Genomic DNA, 22,735 nt, shown 5'->3' on the forward strand with positions numbered 1-22,735 from the left:
TAACTACCAGAAGAAGAGGAACTCGAACAATCTGCTCTTTTAACCAGTGTGTCCAGGGGAGAGCGCGAACGCAGTCCCCCACTACCATAAATTATGCAGTCGAGATTCCCACATTTGGGGAATTCGCAGGGGTCAGCACAACCGGAGTGCAATGGCCGAGCCTCGCCCTGGGTGAACCACCTTCCTGATCATGGTGTCTCCCCTGCCAGGTAAGTATGAATTCCCAGGCCTCCCGTCAGAGGCACCGTGTCCCTCTCCGCAATCCTCACCAACGGTCGGACAATCAAACACACACCTGATTCAACTCATCAGCTCATTCGTAAAAACTCCAAGAGATAAGAGAGAGACATCAAAAACCTGCAGAGTCGGGCTCTTTTGCTGTTGTTGTTGTGGATGATGTTGTTTTCATGCTCCGGATCCATGAGCCAAAAATCAATTTCATACGCGGTCACCGGATAGTGGACGAATCAGATGTTAAACGAGATAAGAACAGAGTTGTTGGTTTTTTTTCCCTCTCACACCACCATTACCTGTATAGCATATGATCACCTACAACACCTTTAAAGCACCCATACACAGCAATATACGTTACTTCCATTAACACCTGCTGCCACACAAGACTAAAACATCTCTTTCATTGAACACAGTTTTTGGGGGTGCACCGTTCCCAGAAGTACTGCAATACCGGGTCGACGCGTGGAGTGGACGGAGCAAGCCCCTCTTCCATCTCCCAGTTCCAAAAATCAATTTAATATATGGTGCCCGGGTAGGGCACGTATCAGATATTAAACTGATAAGAACAGATACTACACTTGATCTTAGCCAAAAGGCCGAGAAGCGATGACACAATGACGCAGAGGCGGGGGAGCCGTCAAAGGCCACGCCCACCTGGGCCGTGGCGAGAGGGTCTAAAGGTCGCCAACAAACAAGCTCAGCTCACAGCAATACAAGCTCAGCTTGACTGTTGACACCGAAAATGGATCACAGCAGAGCGCACAACACGACACTTTGGAGTGCAACCTGGGATTTTGGACCAACAAACATTCTGCCCTAAAAGTGAGCGGGCAGACCAAAGCGTACGTCGTAGAGACTTGAAACTCTTGAGGGATGGTAGTACCCGCCCGGTCTACAACATCACCAAGGCTCGGCCCAATCGGCCCCAAGGTGGCGCTGCAGCGATCAGAAGTACGAAATGCCTCGTAACTCCTGAACCGTCCGTCGCAGACCCAAGTGTCTTACATCACCGGAATCCTTGGCTCGGGCCGAACAAGACGCAGGCCTCGGATTCGATGGTTGCGCTGGCGAGATTTTCGGGTATTTGGGATTTTGTGAAAAAGCTACTTTTGCACACTAGTCCTAGGTCTTTCGCCCGATCTGACCCAAACCGGTGCAGAAAGATTCCCTGGAGTCTGATTGCCGACAGCGATGGGGAAAAAAGTCGGAATTTCGATTCACGTTGGCGACGGGACGCCAAAACGTTGGGAGTGGGCGAGGCGGGCTTTACTTAAATGGCCATAACTCTCCAACGGAATGAGACAATTACACCCAAGTCGGTACACCTGTGCACGGGCTCAGCCTGTGCTCAGGTGAAAAGGGATGTGGCGACTGGCCACTTGGTGGCGCTGTAAACAGTAAAAACAACAACATGAATACGGCCATAGGCGACTGTATGTCAGGTGATTTTTCACACATGCACAAGGTATTCATACCACATGATAGAACTCCTCATTCGGAACAACTTTGCTTCTAGGACCACTGCTGCCAATAAAAGCGCTGGTTGAATAATGGAGATTATTTGAAGAATGATGAAAAAAAAAACTAAAAAACAGCCCTACTTTTGCAGACTGGTCCTAGGTTGAGAGTTTTACATCTCTCGATCAACCACTGCAGTTCAATTCCCTGGACTTCCTAGGTCGTTAACTACCAGAAGAAGAGGAACTCGAACAATCTGCTCTTTTAACCAGTGTGTCCAGGGGAGAGCGCGAACGCAGTCCCCCACTACCATAAATTATGCAGTCGAGATTCCCACATTTGGGGAATTCGCAGGGGTCAGCACAACCGGAGTGCAATGGCCGAGCCTCGCCCTGGGTGAACCACCTTCCTGATCATGGTGTCTCCCCTGCCAGGTAAGTATGAATTCCCAGGCCTCCCGTCAGAGGCACCGTGTCCCTCTCCGCAATCCTCACCAACGGTCGGACAATCAAACACACACCTGATTCAACTCATCAGCTCATTCGTAAAAACTCCAAGAGATAAGAGAGAGACATCAAAAACCTGCAGAGTCGGGCTCTTTTGCTGTTGTTGTTGTGGATGATGTTGTTTTCATGCTCCGGATCCATGAGGCAAAAATCAATTTCATACGCGGTCACCGGATAGTGGACGAATCAGATGTTAAACGAGATAAGAACAGAGTTGTTGTTTTTTTTTCCCTCTCACACCACCATTACCTGTATAGCATATGATCACCTACAACACCTTTAAAGCACCCATACACAGCAATATACGTTACTTCCATTAACACCTGCTGCCACACAAGACTAAAACATCTCTTTCATTGAACACAGTTTTTGGGGGTGCACCGTTCCCAGAAATACTGCAATACCGGGTCGATGCGTGGAGTGGACGGAGCAAGCCCCTCTTCCATCTCCCAGTTCCAAAAATCAATTTAATATATGGTGCCCGGGTAGGGCACGTATCAGATATTAAACTGATAAGAACAGATACTACACTTGATCTTAGCCAAAAGGCCGAGAAACGATGACACAATGACGCAGAGGCGGGGGAGCCGTCAAAGGCCACGCCCACCTGGGCCGTGGCGAGAGGGTCTAAAGGTCGCCAACAAACAAGCTCAGCTCACAGCAATACAAGCTCAGCTTGACTGTTGACACCGAAAATGGATCACAGCAGAGCGCACAACACGACACTTTGGAGTGCAACCTGGGATTTTGGACCAACAAACATTCTGCCCTAAAAGTGAGCGGGCAGACCAAAGCGTACGTCGTAGAGACTTGAAACTCTTGAGGGATGGTAGTACCCGCCCGGTCTACAACATCACCAAGGCTCGGCCCAATCGGCCCCAAGGTGGCGCTGCAGCGATCAGAAGTACGAAATGCCTCGTAACTCCTGAACCGTCCGTCGCAGACCCAAGTGTCTTACATCACCGGAATCCTTGGCTCGGGCCGAACAAGACGCAGGCCTCGGATTCGATGGTTGCGCTGGCGAGATTTTCGGGTATTTGGGATTTTGTGAAAAAGCTACTTTTGCACACTAGTCCTAGGTCTTTCGCCCGATCTGACCCAAACCGGTGCAGAAAGATTCCCTGGAGTCTGATTGCCGACAGCGATGGGGAAAAAAGTCGGAATTTCGATTCACGTTGGCGACGGGACGCCAAAACGTTGGGAGTGGGCGAGGCGGGCTTTACTTAAATGGCCATAACTCTCCAACGGAATGAGACAATTACACCCAAGTCGGTACACCTGTGCACGGGCTCAGCCTGTGCTCAGGTGAAAAGGGATGTGGCGACTGGCCACTTGGTGGCGCTGTAAACAGTAAAAACAACAACATGAATACGGCCATAGGCGACTGTATGTCAGGTGATTTTTCACACATGCACAAGGTATTCATACCACATGATAGAACTCCTCATTCGGAACAACTTTGCTTCTAGGACCACTGCTGCCAATAAAAGCGCTGGTTGAATAATGGAGATTATTTGAAGAATGATGAAAAAAAAAACTAAAAAACAGCCCTACTTTTGCAGACTGGTCCTAGGTTGAGAGTTTTACATCTCTCGATCAACCACTGCAGTTCAATTCCCTGGACTTCCTAGGTCGTTAACTACCAGAAGAAGAGGAACTCGAACAATCTGCTCTTTTAACCAGTGTGTCCAGGGGAGAGCGCGAACGCAGTCCCCCACTACCATAAATTATGCAGTCGAGATTCCCACATTTGGGGAATTCGCAGGGGTCAGCACAACCGGAGTGCAATGGCCGAGCCTCGCCCTGGGTGAACCACCTTCCTGATCATGGTGTCTCCCCTGCCAGGTAAGTATGAATTCCCAGGCCTCCCGTCAGAGGCACCGTGTCCCTCTCCGCAATCCTCACCAACGGTCGGACAATCAAACACACACCTGATTCAACTCATCAGCTCATTCGTAAAAACTCCAAGAGATAAGAGAGAGACATCAAAAACCTGCAGAGTCGGGCTCTTTTGCTGTTGTTGTTGTGGATGATGTTGTTTTCATGCTCCGGATCCATGAGCCAAAAATCAATTTCATACGCGGTCACCGGATAGTGGACGAATCAGATGTTAAACGAGATAAGAACAGAGTTGTTGTTTTTTTTTCCCTCTCACACCACCATTACCTGTATAGCATATGATCACCTACAACACCTTTAAAGCACCCATACACAGCAATATACGTTACTTCCATTAACACCTGCTGCCACACAAGACTAAAACATCTCTTTCATTGAACACAGTTTTTGGGGGTGCACCGTTCCCAGAAGTACTGCAATACCGGGTCGATGCGTGGAGTGGACGGAGCAAGCCCCTCTTCCATCTCCCAGTTCCAAAAATCAATTTAATATATGGTGCCCGGGTAGGGCACGTATCAGATATTAAACTGATAAGAACAGATACTACACTTGATCTTAGCCAAAAGGCCGAGAAACGATGACACAATGACGCAGAGGCGGGGGAGCCGTCAAAGGCCACGCCCACCTGGGCCGTGGCGAGAGGGTCTAAAGGTCGCCAACAAACAAGCTCAGCTCACAGCAATACAAGCTCAGCTTGACTGTTGACACCGAAAATGGATCACAGCAGAGCGCACAACACGACACTTTGGAGTGCAACCTGGGATTTTGGACCAACAAACATTCTGCCCTAAAAGTGAGCGGGCAGACCAAAGCGTACGTCGTAGAGACTTGAAACTCTTGAGGGATGGTAGTACCCGCCCGGTCTACAACATCACCAAGGCTCGGCCCAATCGGCCCCAAGGTGGCGCTGCAGCGATCAGAAGTACGAAATGCCTCGTAACTCCTGAACCGTCCGTCGCAGACCCAAGTGTCTTACATCACCGGAATCCTTGGCTCGGGCCGAACAAGACGCAGGCCTCGGATTCGATGGTTGCGCTGGCGAGATTTTCGGGTATTTGGGATTTTGTGAAAAAGCTACTTTTGCACACTAGTCCTAGGTCTTTCGCCCGATCTGACCCAAACCGGTGCAGAAAGATTCCCTGGAGTCTGATTGCCGACAGCGATGGGGAAAAAAGTCGGAATTTCGATTCACGTTGGCGACGGGACGCCAAAACGTTGGGAGTGGGCGAGGCGGGCTTTACTTAAATGGCCATAACTCTCCAACGGAATGAGACAATTACACCCAAGTCGGTACACCTGTGCACGGGCTCAGCCTGTGCTCAGGTGAAAAGGGATGTGGCGACTGGCCACTTGGTGGCGCTGTAAACAGTAAAAACAACAACATGAATACGGCCATAGGCGACTGTATGTCAGGTGATTTTTCACACATGCACAAGGTATTCATACCACATGATAGAACTCCTCATTCGGAACAACTTTGCTTCTAGGACCACTGCTGCCAATAAAAGCGCTGGTTGAATAATGGAGATTATTTGAAGAATGATGAAAAAAAAAACTAAAAAACAGCCCTACTTTTGCAGACTGGTCCTAGGTTGAGAGTTTTACATCTCTCGATCAACCACTGCAGTTCAATTCCCTGGACTTCCTAGGTCGTTAACTACCAGAAGAAGAGGAACTCGAACAATCTGCTCTTTTAACCAGTGTGTCCAGGGGAGAGCGCGAACGCAGTCCCCCACTACCATAAATTATGCAGTCGAGATTCCCACATTTGGGGAATTCGCAGGGGTCAGCACAACCGGAGTGCAATGGCCGAGCCTCGCCCTGGGTGAACCACCTTCCTGATCATGGTGTCTCCCCTGCCAGGTAAGTATGAATTCCCAGGCCTCCCGTCAGAGGCACCGTGTCCCTCTCCGCAATCCTCACCAACGGTCGGACAATCAAACACACACCTGATTCAACTCATCAGCTCATTCGTAAAAACTCCAAGAGATAAGAGAGAGACATCAAAAACCTGCAGAGTCGGGCTCTTTTGCTGTTGTTGTTGTGGATGATGTTGTTTTCATGCTCCGGATCCATGAGCCAAAAATCAATTTCATACGCGGTCACCGGATAGTGGACGAATCAGATGTTAAACGAGATAAGAACAGAGTTGTTGGTTTTTTTTCCCTCTCACACCACCATTACCTGTATAGCATATGATCACCTACAACACCTTTAAAGCACCCATACACAGCAATATACGTTACTTCCATTAACACCTGCTGCCACACAAGACTAAAACATCTCTTTCATTGAACACAGTTTTTGGGGGTGCACCGTTCCCAGAAGTACTGCAATACCGGGTCGACGCGTGGAGTGGACGGAGCAAGCCCCTCTTCCATCTCCCAGTTCCAAAAATCAATTTAATATATGGTGCCCGGGTAGGGCACGTATCAGATATTAAACTGATAAGAACAGATTTTTCTTTCGAAAAAAGTTTATTGTCACATTGTTTCATTCCATTCTTTCAATATCCATTTTTTCCTTATAAAATCACATTTTTGCACATATCTTAAAACAACAAAAAGGACATAAGTTACAGTTAAAAATCAGTTATGTTGATGTGTTGTGTAAAAGTCCATGTATGTTGTGTGTTGTTTTAAAGTAAAGGTAAAATGGATTAAAATAAAATAGGAATGCAAATATAAAACAATAAAACAATAAAATATGCCAAATAAAACATCTCTTGTACAGGATCGAGGGTGAGTCCCTATCAAGATTGTCCATTCACTCCAGGTCTCCAGAACAGGCCCCAGACTCCCCGCTTCTGGTGCCCAGCGGAGATCCCCTCTCCTCCGGCCCGCTGGCCCGCTGTTCCCGTAGCCGGTGTGGTGAGGGTGCATCTACGGGCGGCCAGGGTCGGTGGCGGCCGGGACCTTCTACGTGTGACCCCGGCCCCCCCATCCGAATAACGACGTGCGGCCCACCCTGCAGCGTTGATCTTATTTTCTGCTCGCACGCGTGGAGGGGGACCGTCACGCGTTTCCCCACCAGCAGATTTCTGGTGACCCAGATGGCATCCTTAATCACGTTTAGGGTGAGCCAGAGCGAGGAAAATTTTGGTTGTGTCAGCTCCTTCAAGCCCTGACCCACCCCCAGGATGGCGAGCTTGTAGTCCACCTGGGCCCCACCCGCTGGCAGGCACGGGAAAAACAGGGGGCCGGTCTTGGCCCACAGGTCCCGCGCTTCGCCGCACTCCCAGAGCAGATGTCGAACGGTCTCCGGGGAACCACATCCGGACCGTGGGCAGGTGGAGTTTTTGGCCATGCCTCTGGAGTGCATAACCGCCCTGACCGGGAGGATCTCATGAGCCACCATCCACGACAAGTCTTTAAGCCTGTTCTGGAGAGCTGGGTGGGCTGCGTTCCTCCAAACATCTTTGGCCTCACCTAGTGTGAGGCCTGGAACCGGGCTCACCGATTCTCGATCCTGCACAAGAGAGATAAGAGACTTATGGTTAGTTAAAATGGTGGCATCATTTGTCTCTAAAAGATATTTCTTTAAAAATTTCTTAATAAAACTATGCTCTTTTGACAAATTAAAAGACACAGGACTTTTAAGATCAATGGGTAAAATTTTCAAAGTTCTTAGGTATGACCCCATCCAGAATCGGGTCATGGCTGCTGTCTTGTGTTCTCTGGATGGGGTCAGTGCGTACTGGATGTGGAGGGCGGCAAAGCGGCTGCCTAAAAACAGGTGGGGGTCTGGGAGGCCTTTCCCGCCATTCTCTTTTTTCTTTTTGACGACCTCCCTCTTTAGTCGTTCCCACTTGGACCCCCACAGGAAATAAAATACCGCCCTCTCCAGGTTGGCCAGGAATCGTCTTGGGGGACTAAAAACAGAACAGACAAGTAAAATCAGTGGTAAAATCACAGCTTTAAAAATTAAAATCTTGCCTTCAAACGTCAATTGTCTCAGTCCCCAAAAGCCCAGTCTTTGCCTGACTTTCCCTAACATGTCAGTCCAGTTTCCTTGTCCTCCACCCTCTCTGTCAAATTTTACACCTAAAATTTTCAAATCATTGTCTTTAAAATCCAAATCTAGTCCAACTGTGTCCACGTTCCCCCACGGCCCGAAGAGCTGGGCCTCGGACTTACTCCTATTGAGCTTGGCGCCCGAGGCCCGACCGTACCAGTCAGTCAAGTCCATTGCTCTTCGTACTGATAAAAGGTCAGTCGCTAAAAGGGTCACGTCATCCATATATAAAACACAGGTCGCCGTCAGTCCACCAGTCCCTGGGATGTCTAGTCCTTTAATCCATTTATCCCTTCTCAAGATTTGTGCCAGTGGCTCAATACAAGCCACATACAGAAGGGGAGATAAAGGACACCCCTGACGGACGCCGCTGTAGAGTTTTACAGCTTTGGATAAATGCCCGTTAACCAAAATTCTGCTAGACAGATCGTTGTACAGCAGTCCCACCCAGGCTATAAACCTCCCAGGAAACCCCATTTTTTCCAGTACCTGGAACAGGTACTGGTGCGAGACGCGATCAAAGGCTTTTTCGAAATCTAAATTTAGGACTACTAGCCGAATGTTTCTGTCTCTCGCAAAACAGATGGCGTCTCTGATCAGTACCAGGCTGTCCGTGATCTTCCTGCCGGGCACAGCGCATGCTTGATCCAGGTGGATTACGTCCTCTAAAACAGTCGACATACGTGTAGCTAAAATCTTACTAAAAAGTTTACAATCATAATTTAAAAGAGTGATTGGTCGCCAGTTTCTCAGGTCAGTCTTGTCCCCTTTTTTGTATAGTAATGTAACTATCCCTACTCTAAAGCTGTCTGGAAGTCTGTCAAGAGTCTCAAGTTCTTTAAAAACTGTCAATAAGTCGTGTGCTAAAATGTCCCAGAAAGTCAGATAAAACTCAAAGGGGAGTCCATCCAAGCCTGGGGACTTCCCCTTTTTAAAACCTTTTAGCGCTTTGTGCATTTCTAAAAGAGTAAAATCTTGGGATAAAAGCACATCTGGACTCTTTACCTTTTTGTCTAAAAACCCTAAAACTTCCTCTAAGATGCCATTGTGTACCTCTTTAGTGCTGTATAAATTATTGTAAAAACTTTCAATTTCCCCTAAAATCAGATCTGTTGTATTTACCTCCCCACCTGTAAAAGTTTTTAAAGTATTAATTGACCCTCCCCGTGTTATTGTCTTTTTAAAAAAATATCTAGTACACTTTTCCCCTTCTTCTATTTCTCTCTCCTTACATCTTAAAATGACACCTTTAGTCTTTGTTTCGGACAAATCTGACATTTCTTTCTTTACTTCTTTAATTTCTTCTGTAAAATCCAATCCACTGTTTAAAAGATTAAAATATCTCTGCAGTCTTTTTTGCAGCCCCATCATGCGTCTTTTTTCTTTATTCTTTTTTTCTTTTCCAATTTGTTTAAAAAACCGTCCTGTCCTTTGTTTCACCATCTCCCACCACTGTGCACGTGAGTCGAAAAAGTCTTGGAGGGTCTGCCATTGGCTGAACTGCTCCCTATATTCACTAATCACTTCCTCATCCTCTAATAGGGAGCAGTTCAGCTTCCACAGCCCTCCCCCTACGGTCACACCCGTGGGTAGTGAAAGGGTGCAGGAGAGCATCATGTGATCAGAAAAGAAGAGGGGGCTCAATGTAGCATCGGTCGGCGGGCAGTCCCTTGTAAAAACATAGTCAATTCGAGAGGCTCTGGCGCCATCACCACTGAACCAGGTGAAGCCCTCCTCTCTTTGATGCATTGTTTTAAAGCAGTCAACTAACTTAAAATCTTTGACTATATTTTGTAATAAAACCGATGTCTTGTCGACCTTAAAATCCTCTCCTACCCTCTTTCTATCCTGTCTTGATAAAACACAATTAAAATCCCCTGCTACCACTAGGGGAGCCCTCCCGAGCATGTGGGGCTGCAGGTCTTCTAAAAGCTCATACCTGTTGTTTTTACCTGTAAAACCATACACATTTAAAATGTTAAAATCCTTACCTAAAAAAGTCAGATTAGCTAAAATTGCCCGCCCATCCCTCACCACAGTGCTGCCCTTCACCAAAACATGGGGATTTTTTATTAAAATAGCAACACCGTCATTTTTGTTAAAATTGGACCCACTCCAGATGGAAAGTCCTGGGGTCCAAATCGTCTCCCACTTCCTGTAATTTGTTAAAAAAGGCAGACCACATTCTTGCAATAAAAACACATCTGACTTAAAAGATTTTAAAAAGGATAACACACTCTGTGCTCGTATATTGCTCTTCACACTTCTCACATTGATTGTGGAGATAGTGAGAGCCATGAGCAGTATGGTTAAAAGGGTGTGAGACATTTAAAAGCAACCAAGGGACTACAGAGATATAATTAAAATCATGTTATTTCTTGTTGCACTTGCCTTCCCTTTTCCCCAGATGAGCTGGGATCAGGGGGGCAAGTGCTTGACGCCTCAGGGCTCGCAGAGAAGGCCTCTTGCGAATCCTTTGGCGATGATGTTCTTAGCTTGAAATGCAGAAAAGAGACTTCATTAGGAGATTCTGCGGGCCACATACGGTCTAGATCTTCCATGGGGGAACTATCTAGCCGATGCGCTACCCGCAGCTTTTTCTCCTCTGTTTGAACCAGAGGAGATCTCGCAGTTCTTTTCTGCACTTGAGCATTGGGGAGCGAAACATCTGTTTCACTCCCACTCGTGGACACACTAACCTCAGACACGGTTACTAGGGAGGAAGCCATTTCCTCCTCTTCATCCTCCATACTGTCTTCTTTTTCAATTTCATTTTGAGGATTGGCTTCCTCCCCCTCACCAACTGCCAGAATTGACTCCGCCCCTGTGGCCGCCCCACTTCCTCCTTCCTGTCCAATCCCTGAGGCTGGCTGGGGGTTTGAATTTCCCGCCGAAACCTCGGGGCCCGCCTCCTCAATTGTTTGTTCTTTGGGTGGGGCGGCCATTTTGTTGCTTTTTAACTTGTTGGCAAAACTTTTAGGGCAGTCTCTGTAGAGATGGGATGATTCTCCACAGAGGTTGCACTTTCTGCCATTTTGGCACTCTTCAAAAATGTGCCCAATTTCTCTGCACTTCCTACACACTACTTCTTGGCATGCCTCGGCGAGATGTCCAAGTTTGCCACACTTGCGGCATAGCTTGGGCATCCCTTGGTAATGGATGTAGCCTCTATTCTCTCCCAACACAATCATAGAAGGTATTTGACTCAGGCCATGGTAGCTGTTGGGATCTGCCCATTGTTTAATGGGCACTCTCCACGCACAGCTCCAGATACCGTCTTCATCTAAAACCTTGACTGGTTGTCCACGAATAGAGCAATATCTTGCCAACCATACAGAAATATCTTCTCCACTAACTGTTTCATTAAACATCCTGACAATCACAACTTTCAGTGAATTATCAGTCAGTTTTTCCACAGTGAACATGGAGAAATTGGCTTTACACATTTCAAATCGAGTCCAAAAAGTACTTAGCAAGGAAGCAGAAGCAAAACTTACATCAAAGCCATGATTCAGGGGCAGAGTCAACAGGCAGTTTATGTCCACAACCTTAAAACCGAGTAACTGTTGGATGCACTTCCTAGAAAAGTCCAGCCTGGACATGACCCGGAGAGTGCCATCCTCTTTTGGTTTAAATTTAAAACGCACGCTGTGGTGCCTCCTCATGCCGGCACGAGCAGCCGACATGTTGGAGGCACCACTAGCCTGCTGCGGCTAAAACCCAACAATAAATATACAATAAATAAATTAAAACCTGCTTACCTTAAAACCAGAAGATTCCTCGTAGAACGAGTCGTCAATTAAAAGCCGCTTGTCAATGTACCTCCTGAAGGGTGTGTGTCCCGTGTGACAAGCAACACACGAGACCAAGTCCAACAAGAGGCGATCGCTGTCTCTACCTTAGGACCAGACACTTGATCTTAGCCAAAAGGCCGAGAAGCGATGACACAATGACGCAGAGGCGGGGGAGCCGTCAAAGGCCACGCCCACCTGGGCCGTGGCGAGAGGGTCTAAAGGTCGCCAACAAACAAGCTCAGCTCACAGCAATACAAGCTCAGCTTGACTGTTGACACCGAAAATGGATCACAGCAGAGCGCACAACACGACACTTTGGAGTGCAACCTGGGATTTTGGACCAACAAACATTCTGCCCTAAAAGTGAGCGGGCAGACCAAAGCGTACGTCGTAGAGACTTGAAACTCTTGAGGGATGGTAGTACCCGCCCGGTCTACAACATCACCAAGGCTCGGCCCAATCGGCCCCAAGGTGGCGCTGCAGCGATCAGAAGTACGAAATGCCTCGTAACTCCTGAACCGTCCGTCGCAGACCCAAGTGTCTTACATCACCGGAATCCTTGGCTCGGGCCGAACAAGACGCAGGCCTCGGATTCGATGGTTGCGCTGGCGAGATTTTCGGGTATTTGGGATTTTGTGAAAAAGCTACTTTTGCACACTAGTCCTAGGTCTTTCGCCCGATCTGACCCAAACCGGTGCAGAAAGATTCCCTGGAGTCTGATTGCCGACAGCGATGGGGAAAAAAGTCGGAATTTCGATTCACGTTGGCGACGGGACGCCAAAACGTTGGGAGTGGGCGAGGCGGGCTTTACTTAAATGGCCATAACTCTCCAACGGAATGAGACAATTACACCCAAGTCGGTACACCTGTGCACGGGCTCAGCCTGTGCTCAGGTGAAAAGGGATGTGGCGACTGGCCACTTGGTGGCGCTGTAAACAGTAAAAACAACAACATGAATACGGCCATAGGCGACTGTATGTCAGGTGATTTTTCACACATGCACAAGGTATTCATACCACATGATAGAACTCCTCATTCGGAACAACTTTGCTTCTAGGACCACTGCTGCCAATAAAAGCGCTGGTTGAATAATGGAGATTATTTGAAGAATGATGAAAAAAAAAACTAAAAAACAGCCCTACTTTTGCAGACTGGTCCTAGGTTGAGAGTTTTACATCTCTCGATCAACCACTGCAGTTCAATTCCCTGGACTTCCTAGGTCGTTAACTACCAGAAGAAGAGGAACTCGAACAATCTGCTCTTTTAACCAGTGTGTCCAGGGGAGAGCGCGAACGCAGTCCCCCACTACCATAAATTATGCAGTCGAGATTCCCACATTTGGGGAATTCGCAGGGGTCAGCACAACCGGAGTGCAATGGCCGAGCCTCGCCCTGGGTGAACCACCTTCCTGATCATGGTGTCTCCCCTGCCAGGTAAGTATGAATTCCCAGGCCTCCCGTCAGAGGCACCGTGTCCCTCTCCGCAATCCTCACCAACGGTCGGACAATCAAACACACACCTGATTCAACTCATCAGCTCATTCGTAAAAACTCCAAGAGATAAGAGAGAGACATCAAAAACCTGCAGAGTCGGGCTCTTTTGCTGTTGTTGTTGTGGATGATGTTGTTTTCATGCTCCGGATCCATGAGGCAAAAATCAATTTCATACGCGGTCACCGGATAGTGGACGAATCAGATGTTAAACGAGATAAGAACAGAGTTGTTGTTTTTTTTTCCCTCTCACACCACCATTACCTGTATAGCATATGATCACCTACAACACCTTTAAAGCACCCATACACAGCAATATACGTTACTTCCATTAACACCTGCTGCCACACAAGACTAAAACATCTCTTTCATTGAACACAGTTTTTGGGGGTGCACCGTTCCCAGAAATACTGCAATACCGGGTCGATGCGTGGAGTGGACGGAGCAAGCCCCTCTTCCATCTCCCAGTTCCAAAAATCAATTTAATATATGGTGCCCGGGTAGGGCACGTATCAGATATTAAACTGATAAGAACAGATACTACACTTGATCTTAGCCAAAAGGCCGAGAAACGATGACACAATGACGCAGAGGCGGGGGAGCCGTCAAAGGCCACGCCCACCTGGGCCGTGGCGAGAGGGTCTAAAGGTCGCCAACAAACAAGCTCAGCTCACAGCAATACAAGCTCAGCTTGACTGTTGACACCGAAAATGGATCACAGCAGAGCGCACAACACGACACTTTGGAGTGCAACCTGGGATTTTGGACCAACAAACATTCTGCCCTAAAAGTGAGCGGGCAGACCAAAGCGTACGTCGTAGAGACTTGAAACTCTTGAGGGATGGTAGTACCCGCCCGGTCTACAACATCACCAAGGCTCGGCCCAATCGGCCCCAAGGTGGCGCTGCAGCGATCAGAAGTACGAAATGCCTCGTAACTCCTGAACCGTCCGTCGCAGACCCAAGTGTCTTACATCACCGGAATCCTTGGCTCGGGCCGAACAAGACGCAGGCCTCGGATTCGATGGTTGCGCTGGCGAGATTTTCGGGTATTTGGGATTTTGTGAAAAAGCTACTTTTGCACACTAGTCCTAGGTCTTTCGCCCGATCTGACCCAAACCGGTGCAGAAAGATTCCCTGGAGTCTGATTGCCGACAGCGATGGGGAAAAAAGTCGGAATTTCGATTCACGTTGGCGACGGGACGCCAAAACGTTGGGAGTGGGCGAGGCGGGCTTTACTTAAATGGCCATAACTCTCCAACGGAATGAGACAATTACACCCAAGTCGGTACACCTGTGCACGGGCTCAGCCTGTGCTCAGGTGAAAAGGGATGTGGCGACTGGCCACTTGGTGGCGCTGTAAACAGTAAAAACAACAACATGAATACGGCCATAGGCGACTGTATGTCAGGTGATTTTTCACACATGCACAAGGTATTCATACCACATGATAGAACTCCTCATTCGGAACAACTTTGCTTCTAGGACCACTGCTGCCAATAAAAGCGCTGGTTGAATAATGGAGATTATTTGAAGAATGATGAAAAAAAAAACTAAAAAACAGCCCTACTTTTGCAGACTGGTCCTAGGTTGAGAGTTTTACATCTCTCGATCAACCACTGCAGTTCAATTCCCTGGACTTCCTAGGTCGTTAACTACCAGAAGAAGAGGAACTCGAACAATCTGCTCTTTTAACCAGTGTGTCCAGGGGAGAGCGCGAACGCAGTCCCCCACTACCATAAATTATGCAGTCGAGATTCCCACATTTGGGGAATTCGCAGGGGTCAGCACAACCGGAGTGCAATGGCCGAGCCTCGCCCTGGGTGAACCACCTTCCTGATCATGGTGTCTCCCCTGCCAGGTAAGTATGAATTCCCAGGCCTCCCGTCAGAGGCACCGTGTCCCTCTCCGCAATCCTCACCAACGGTCGGACAATCAAACACACACCTGATTCAACTCATCAGCTCATTCGTAAAAACTCCAAGAGATAAGAGAGAGACATCAAAAACCTGCAGAGTCGGGCTCTTTTGCTGTTGTTGTTGTGGATGATGTTGTTTTCATGCTCCGGATCCATGAGCCAAAAATCAATTTCATACGCGGTCACCGGATAGTGGACGAATCAGATGTTAAACGAGATAAGAACAGAGTTGTTGTTTTTTTTTCCCTCTCACACCACCATTACCTGTATAGCATATGATCACCTACAACACCTTTAAAGCACCCATACACAGCAATATACGTTACTTCCATTAACACCTGCTGCCACACAAGACTAAAACATCTCTTTCATTGAACACAGTTTTTGGGGGTGCACCGTTCCCAGAAGTACTGCAATACCGGGTCGATGCGTGGAGTGGACGGAGCAAGCCCCTCTTCCATCTCCCAGTTCCAAAAATCAATTTAATATATGGTGCCCGGGTAGGGCACGTATCAGATATTAAACTGATAAGAACAGATTTTTTTCTTTCGAAAAAAGTTTATTGTCACATTGTTTCATTCCATTCTTTCAATATCCATTTTTTCCTTATAAAATCACATTTTTGCACATATCTTAAAACAACAAAAAGGACATAAGTTACAGTTAAAAATCAGTTATGTTGATGTGTTGTGTAAAAGTCCATGTATGTTGTGTGTTGTTTTAAAGTAAAGGTAAAATGGATTAAAATAAAATAGGAATGCAAATATAAAACAATAAAACAATAAAATATGCCAAATAAAACATCTCTTGTACAGGATCGAGGGTGAGTCCCTATCAAAATTGTCCATTCACTCCAGGTCTCCAGAACAGGCCCCAGACTCCCCGCTTCTGGTGCCCAGCGGAGATCCCCTCTCCTCCGGCCCGCTGGCCCGCTGTTCCCGTAGCCGGTGTGGTGAGGGTGCATCTACGGGCGGCCAGGGTCGGTGGCGGCCGGGACCTTCTACGTGTGACCCCGGCCCCCCCATCCGAATAACGACGTGCGGCCCACCCTGCAGCGTTGATCTTATTTTCTGCTCGCACGCGTGGAGGGGGACCGTCACGCGTTTCCCCACCAGCAGATTTCTGGTGACCCAGATGGCATCCTTGATCACGTTTAGGGTGAGCCAGAGCGAGGAAAATTTTGGTTGTGTCAGCTCCTTCAAGCCCTGACCCACCCCCAGGATGGCGAGCTTGTAGTCCACCTGGGCCCCACCCGCTGGCAGGCACGGGAAAAACAGGGGGCCGGTCTTGGCCCACAGGTCCCGCGCTTCGCCGCACTCCCAGAGCAGATGTCGAACGGTCTCCGGGGAACCACATCCGGACCGTGGGCAGGTGGAGTTTTTGGCCATGCCTCTGGAGTGCATAACCGCCCTGACCGGGAGGATCTCATGAGCCACCATCCACGACAAGTCTTTAAGCCTGTTCTGGAGAGCTGGGTGGGCTGCGTTCCTCCAAACATCTTTGGCCTCACCTAGTGTGAGGCCTGGAACCGGGCTCACCGATTCTCAATCCTGCACAAGAGAGATAAGAGACTTATGGTTAGTTAAAATGGTGGCATCATTTGTCTCTAAAAGATATTTCTTTAAAAATTTCTTAATAAAACTATGCTCTTTTGACAAATTAAAAGACACAGGACTTTTAAGATCAATGGGTAAAATTTTCAAAGTTCTTAGGTATGACCCCATCCAGAATCGGGTCATGGCTGCTGTCTTGTGTTCTCTGGATGGGGTCAGTGCGTACTGGATGTGGAGGGCGGCAAAGCGGCTGCCTAAAAACAGGTGGGGGTCTGGGAGGCCTTTCCCGCCATTCTCTTTTTTCTTTTTGACGACCTCCCTCTTTAGTCGTTCCCACTTGGACCCCCACAGGAAATAAAATACCGCCCTCTCCAGGTTGGCCAGGAATCGTCTTGGGGGACTAAAAACAGAACAGACAAGTAAAATCAGTGGTAAAATCACAGCTTTAAAAATTAAAATCTTGCCTTCAAACGTCAATTGTCTCAGTCCCCAAAAGCCCAGTCTTTGCCTGACTTTCCCTAACATGTCAGTCCAGTTTCCTTGTCCTCCACCCTCTCTGTCAAATTTTACACCTAAAATTTTCAAATCATTGTCTTTAAAATCCAAATCTAGTCCAACTGTGTCCACGTTCCCCCACGGCCCGAAGAGCTGGGCCTCGGACTTACTCCTATTGAGCTTGGCGCCCGAGGCCCGACCGTACCAGTCAGTCAAGTCCATTGCTCTTCGTACTGATAAAAGGTCAGTCGCTAAAAGGGTCACGTCATCCATATATAAAACACAGGTCGCCGTCAGTCCACCAGTCCCTGGGATGTCTAGTCCTTTAATCCATTTATCCCTTCTCAAGATTTGTGCCAGTGGCTCAATACAAGCCACATACAGAAGGGGAGATAAAGGACACCCCTGACGGACGCCGCTGTAGAGTTTTACAGCTTTGGATAAATGCCCGTTAACCAAAATTCTGCTAGACAGATCGTTGTACAGCAGTCCCACCCAGGCTATAAACCTCCCAGGAAACCCCATTTTTTCCAGTACCTGGAACAGGTACTGGTGCGAGACGCGATCAAAGGCTTTTTCGAAATCTAAATTTAGGACTACTAGCCGAATGTTTCTGTCTCTCGCAAAACAGATGGCGTCTCTGATCAGTACCAGGCTGTCCGTGATCTTCCTGCCGGGCACAGCGCATGCTTGATCCAGGTGGATTACGTCCTCTAAAACAGTCGACATACGTGTAGCTAAAATCTTACTAAAAAGTTTACAATCATAATTTAAAAGAGTGATTGGTCGCCAGTTTCTCAGGTCAGTCTTGTCCCCTTTTTTGTATAGTAATGTAACTATCCCTACTCTAAAGCTGTCTGGAAGTCTGTCAAGAGTCTCAAGTTCTTTAAAAACTGTCAATAAGTCGTGTGCTAAAATGTCCCAGAAAGTCAGATAAAACTCAAAGGGGAGTCCATCCAAGCCTGGGGACTTCCCCTTTTTAAAACCTTTTAGCGCTTTGTGCATTTCTAAAAGAGTAAAATCTTGGGATAAAAGCACATCTGGACTCTTTACCTTTTTGTCTAAAAACCCTAAAACTTCCTCTAAGATGCCATTGTGTACCTCTTTAGTGCTGTATAAATTATTGTAAAAACTTTCAATTTCCCCTAAAATCAGATCTGTTGTATTTACCTCCCCACCTGTAAAAGTTTTTAAAGTATTAATTGACCCTCCCCGTGTTATTGTCTTTTTAAAAAAATATCTAGTACACTTTTCCCCTTCTTCTATTTCTCTCTCCTTACATCTTAAAATGACACCTTTAGTCTTTGTTTCGGACAAATCTGACATTTCTTTCTTTACTTCTTTAATTTCTTCTGTAAAATCCAATCCACTGTTTAAAAGGTTAAAATATCTCTGCAGTCTTTTTTGCAGCCCCATCATGCGTCTTTTTTCTTTATTCTTTTTTTCTTTTCCAATTTGTTTAAAAAACCGTCCTGTCCTTTGTTTCACCATCTCCCACCACTGTGCACGTGAGTCGAAAAAGTCTTGGAGGGTCTGCCATTGGCTGAACTGCTCCCTATATTCACTAATCACTTCCTCATCCTCTAATAGGGAGCAGTTCAGCTTCCACAGCCCTCCCCCTACGGTCACACCCGTGGGTAGTGAAAGGGTGCAGGAGAGCATCATGTGATCAGAAAAGAAGAGGGGGCTCAATGTAGCATCGGTCGGCGGGCAGTCCCTTGTAAAAACATAGTCAATTCGAGAGGCTCTGGCGCCATCACCACTGAACCAGGTGAAGCCCTCCTCTCTTTGATGCATTGTTTTAAAGCAGTCAACTAACTTAAAATCTTTGACTATATTTTGTAATAAAACCGATGTCTTGTCGACCTTAAAATCCTCTCCTACCCTCTTTCTATCCTGTCTTGATAAAACACAATTAAAATCCCCTGCTACCACTAGGGGAGCCCTCCCGAGCATGTGGGGCTGCAGGTCTTCTAAAAGCTCATACCTGTTGTTTTTACCTGTAAAACCATACACATTTAAAATGTTAAAATCCTTACCTAAAAAAGTCAGATTAGCTAAAATTGCCCGCCCATCCCTCACCACAGTGCTGCCCTTCACCAAAACATGGGGATTTTTTACTAAAATAGCAACACCGTCATTTTTGTTAAAATTGGACCCACTCCAGATGGAAAGTCCTGGGGTCCAAATCTCCTCCCACTTCCTGTAATTTGTTAAAAAAGGCAGACCACATTCTTGCAATAAAAACACATCTGACTTAAAAGATTTTAAAAAGGATAACACACTCTGTGCTCGTATATTGCTCTTCACACTTCTCACATTGATTGTGGAGATAGTGAGAGCCATGAGCAGTATGGTTAAAAGGGTGTGAGACATTTAAAAGCAACCAAGGGACTACAGAGGTTGTTTAAAATCATGTTATTTCTTGTTGCACTTGCCTTCCCTTTTCCCCAGATGAGCTGGGATCAGGGGGGCAAGTGCTTGACGCCTCAGGGCTCGCAGAGAAGGCCTCTTGCGAATCCTTTGGCGATGATGTTCTTAGCTTGAAATGCAGAAAAGAGACTTCATTAGGAGATTCTGCGGGCCACATACGGTCTAGATCTTCCATGGGGGAACTATCTAGCCGATGCGCTACCCGCAGCTTTTTCTCCTCTGTTTGAACCAGAGGAGATCTCGCAGTTCTTTTCTGCACTTGAGCATTGGGGAGCGAAACATCTGTTTCACTCCCACTCGTGGACACACTAACCTCAGACACGGTTACTAGGGAGGAAGCCATTTCCTCCTCTTCATCCTCCATACTGTCTTCTTTTTCAATTTCATTTTGAGGATTGGCTTCCTCCCCCTCACCAACTGCCAGAATTGACTCCGCCCCTGTGGCCGCCCCACTTCCTCCTTCCTGTCCAATCCCTGAGGCTGGCTGGGGGTTTGAATTTCCCGCCGAAACCTCGGGGCCCGCCTCCTCAATTGTTTGTTCTTTCGGTGGGGCGGCCATTTTGTTGCTTTTTAACTTGTTGGCAAAACTTTTAGGGCAGTCTCTGTAGAGATGGGATGATTCTCCACAGAGGTTGCACTTTCTGCCATTTTGGCACTCTTCAAAAATGTGCCCAATTTCTCTGCACTTCCTACACACTACTTCTTGGCATGCCTCGGCGAGATGTCCAAGTTTGCCACACTTGCGGCATAGCTTGGGCATCCCTTGGTAATGGATGTAGCCTCTATTCTCTCCCAACACAATCATAGAAGGTATTTGACTCAGGCCATGGTAGCTGTTGGGATCTGCCCATTGTTTAATGGGCACTCTCCACGCACAGCTCCAGATACCGTCTTCATCTAAAACCTTGACTGGTTGTCCACGAATAGAGCAATATCTTGCCAACCATACAGAAATATCTTCTCCACTAACTGTTTCATTAAACATCCTGACAATCACAACTTTCAGTGAATTATCAGTCAGTTTTTCCACAGTGAACATGGAGAAATTGGCTTTACACATTTCAAATCGAGTCCAAAAAGTACTTAGCAAGGAAGCAGAAGCAAAACTTACATCAAAGCCATGATTCAGGGGCAGAGTCAACAGGCAGTTTATGTCCACAACCTTAAAACCGAGTAACTGTTGGATGCACTTCCTAGAAAAGTCCAGCCTGGACATGACCCGGAGAGTGCCATCCTCTTTTGGTTTAAATTTAAAACGCACGCTGTGGTGCCTCCTCATGCCGGCACGAGCAGCCGACATGTTGGAGGCACCACTAGCCTGCTGCGGCTAAAACCCAACAATAAATATACAATAAATAAATTAAAACCTGCTTACCTTAAAACCAGAAGATTCCTCGTAGAACGAGTCGTCAATTAAAAGCCGCTTGTCAATGTACCTCCTGAAGGGTGTGTGTCCCGTGTGACAAGCAACACACGAGACCAAGTCCAACAAGAGGCGATCGCTGTCTCTACCTTAGGACCAGACACTTGATCTTAGCCAAAAGGCCGAGAAGCGATGACACAATGACGCAGAGGCGGGGGAGCCGTCAAAGGTCACGCCCACCTGGGCCGTGGCGAGAGGGTCTAAAGGTCGCCAGCAAACAAGCTCAGCTCACAGCAATACAAGCTCAGCTTGACTGTTGACACCGAAAATGGATCACAGCAGAGCGCACAACACGACACTTTGGAGTGCAACCTGGGATTTTGGACCAACAAACATTCTGCCCTAAAAGTGAGCGGGCAGACCAAAGCGTACGTCGTAGAGACTTGAAACTCTTGAGGGATGGTAGTACCCGCCCGGTCTACAACATCACCAAGGCTCGGCCCAATCGGCCCCAAGGTGGCGCTGCAGCGATCAGAAGTACGAAATGCCTCGTAACTCCTGAACCGTCCGTCGCAGACCCAAGTGTCTTACATCACCGGAATCCTTGGCTCGGGCCGAACAAGACGCAGGCCTCGGATTCGATGGTTGCGCTGGCGAGATTTTCGGGTATTTGGGATTTTGTGAAAAAGCTACTTTTGCACACTAGTCCTAGGTCTTTCGCCCGATCTGACCCAAACCGGTGCAGAAAGATTCCCTGGAGTCTGATTGCCGACAGCGATGGGGAAAAAAGTCGGAATTTCGATTCACGTTGGCGACGGGACGCCAAAACGTTGGGAGTGGGCGAGGCGGGCTTTACTTAAATGGCCATAACTCTCCAACGGAATGAGACAATTACACCCAAGTCGGTACACCTGTGCACGGGCTCAGCCTGTGCTCAGGTGAAAAGGGATGTGGCGACTGGCCACTTGGTGGCGCTGTAAACAGTAAAAACAACAACATGAATACGGCCATAGGCGACTGTATGTCAGGTGATTTTTCACACATGCACAAGGTATTCATACCACATGATAGAACTCCTCATTCGGAACAACTTTGCTTCTAGGACCACTGCTGCCAATAAAAGCGCTGGTTGAATAATGGAGATTATTTGAAGAATGATGAAAAAAAAAACTAAAAAACAGCCCTACTTTTGCAGACTGGTCCTAGGTTGAGAGTTTTACATCTCTCGATCAACCACTGCAGTTCAATTCCCTGGACTTCCTAGGTCGTTAACTACCAGAAGAAGAGGAACTCGAACAATCTGCTCTTTTAACCAGTGTGTCCAGGGGAGAGCGCGAACGCAGTCCCCCACTACCATAAATTATGCAGTCGAGATTCCCACATTTGGGGAATTCGCAGGGGTCAGCACAACCGGAGTGCAATGGCCGAGCCTCGCCCTGGGTGAACCACCTTCCTGATCATGGTGTCTCCCCTGCCAGGTAAGTATGAATTCCCAGGCCTCCCGTCAGAGGCACCGTGTCCCTCTCCGCAATCCTCACCAACGGTCGGACAATCAAACACACACCTGATTCAACTCATC

The 22,735-nt window shown here is 47.6% G+C and overlaps 11 non-coding genes and 2 pseudogenes across 11 annotated transcripts; all 13 read right to left on the reverse strand.

Moving 5' to 3' along the window:
• Window positions 1–53: 53 nt before the first annotated feature.
• On the reverse strand, window positions 54–217 carry LOC143726784 (U1 spliceosomal RNA). Its single transcript, XR_013199016.1, has one exon. It is a non-coding gene; the product is annotated as a U1 spliceosomal RNA (small nuclear RNA).
• Window positions 218–651: 434 nt separating this feature from the next.
• Window positions 652–842, reverse strand: LOC143727188 (U2 spliceosomal RNA). The gene has a single exon (XR_013199395.1). It is a non-coding gene; the product is annotated as a U2 spliceosomal RNA (small nuclear RNA).
• Window positions 843–1,970: 1,128 nt separating this feature from the next.
• On the reverse strand, window positions 1,971–2,134 carry LOC143726786 (U1 spliceosomal RNA). Its single transcript, XR_013199017.1, has one exon. It is a non-coding gene; the product is annotated as a U1 spliceosomal RNA (small nuclear RNA).
• A 434-nt stretch (window positions 2,135–2,568) lies between these two features.
• On the reverse strand, window positions 2,569–2,759 carry LOC143727195 (U2 spliceosomal RNA). Its single transcript, XR_013199402.1, has one exon. It is a non-coding gene; the product is annotated as a U2 spliceosomal RNA (small nuclear RNA).
• Window positions 2,760–3,887: 1,128 nt separating this feature from the next.
• On the reverse strand, window positions 3,888–4,051 carry LOC143726787 (U1 spliceosomal RNA). The gene has a single exon (XR_013199018.1). It is a non-coding gene; the product is annotated as a U1 spliceosomal RNA (small nuclear RNA).
• A 434-nt stretch (window positions 4,052–4,485) lies between these two features.
• On the reverse strand, window positions 4,486–4,676 carry LOC143727186 (U2 spliceosomal RNA). Its single transcript, XR_013199393.1, has one exon. It is a non-coding gene; the product is annotated as a U2 spliceosomal RNA (small nuclear RNA).
• A 1,128-nt stretch (window positions 4,677–5,804) lies between these two features.
• On the reverse strand, window positions 5,805–5,968 carry LOC143726788 (U1 spliceosomal RNA). The gene has a single exon (XR_013199019.1). It is a non-coding gene; the product is annotated as a U1 spliceosomal RNA (small nuclear RNA).
• A 434-nt stretch (window positions 5,969–6,402) lies between these two features.
• Window positions 6,403–6,578, reverse strand: LOC143727384 (U2 spliceosomal RNA; annotated as a pseudogene).
• Window positions 6,579–13,182: 6,604 nt separating this feature from the next.
• On the reverse strand, window positions 13,183–13,346 carry LOC143726789 (U1 spliceosomal RNA). Its single transcript, XR_013199020.1, has one exon. It is a non-coding gene; the product is annotated as a U1 spliceosomal RNA (small nuclear RNA).
• A 434-nt stretch (window positions 13,347–13,780) lies between these two features.
• LOC143727196 (U2 spliceosomal RNA) lies at window positions 13,781–13,971 on the reverse strand. Its single transcript, XR_013199403.1, has one exon. It is a non-coding gene; the product is annotated as a U2 spliceosomal RNA (small nuclear RNA).
• Window positions 13,972–15,099: 1,128 nt separating this feature from the next.
• LOC143726790 (U1 spliceosomal RNA) lies at window positions 15,100–15,263 on the reverse strand. Its single transcript, XR_013199021.1, has one exon. It is a non-coding gene; the product is annotated as a U1 spliceosomal RNA (small nuclear RNA).
• A 434-nt stretch (window positions 15,264–15,697) lies between these two features.
• On the reverse strand, window positions 15,698–15,875 carry LOC143727371 (U2 spliceosomal RNA; annotated as a pseudogene).
• A 6,603-nt stretch (window positions 15,876–22,478) lies between these two features.
• LOC143726792 (U1 spliceosomal RNA) lies at window positions 22,479–22,642 on the reverse strand. The gene has a single exon (XR_013199022.1). It is a non-coding gene; the product is annotated as a U1 spliceosomal RNA (small nuclear RNA).
• Between the last annotated feature and the right edge of the window lie 93 nt (window positions 22,643–22,735).

This window comes from Siphateles boraxobius, unplaced genomic scaffold (assembly GCF_051911475.1).
Source record: "Siphateles boraxobius isolate OS27281-9 unplaced genomic scaffold, OSU_SipBor_1 77, whole genome shotgun sequence".
NCBI classification, from domain to species: Eukaryota; Metazoa; Chordata; class Actinopteri; order Cypriniformes; family Leuciscidae; genus Siphateles; species Siphateles boraxobius.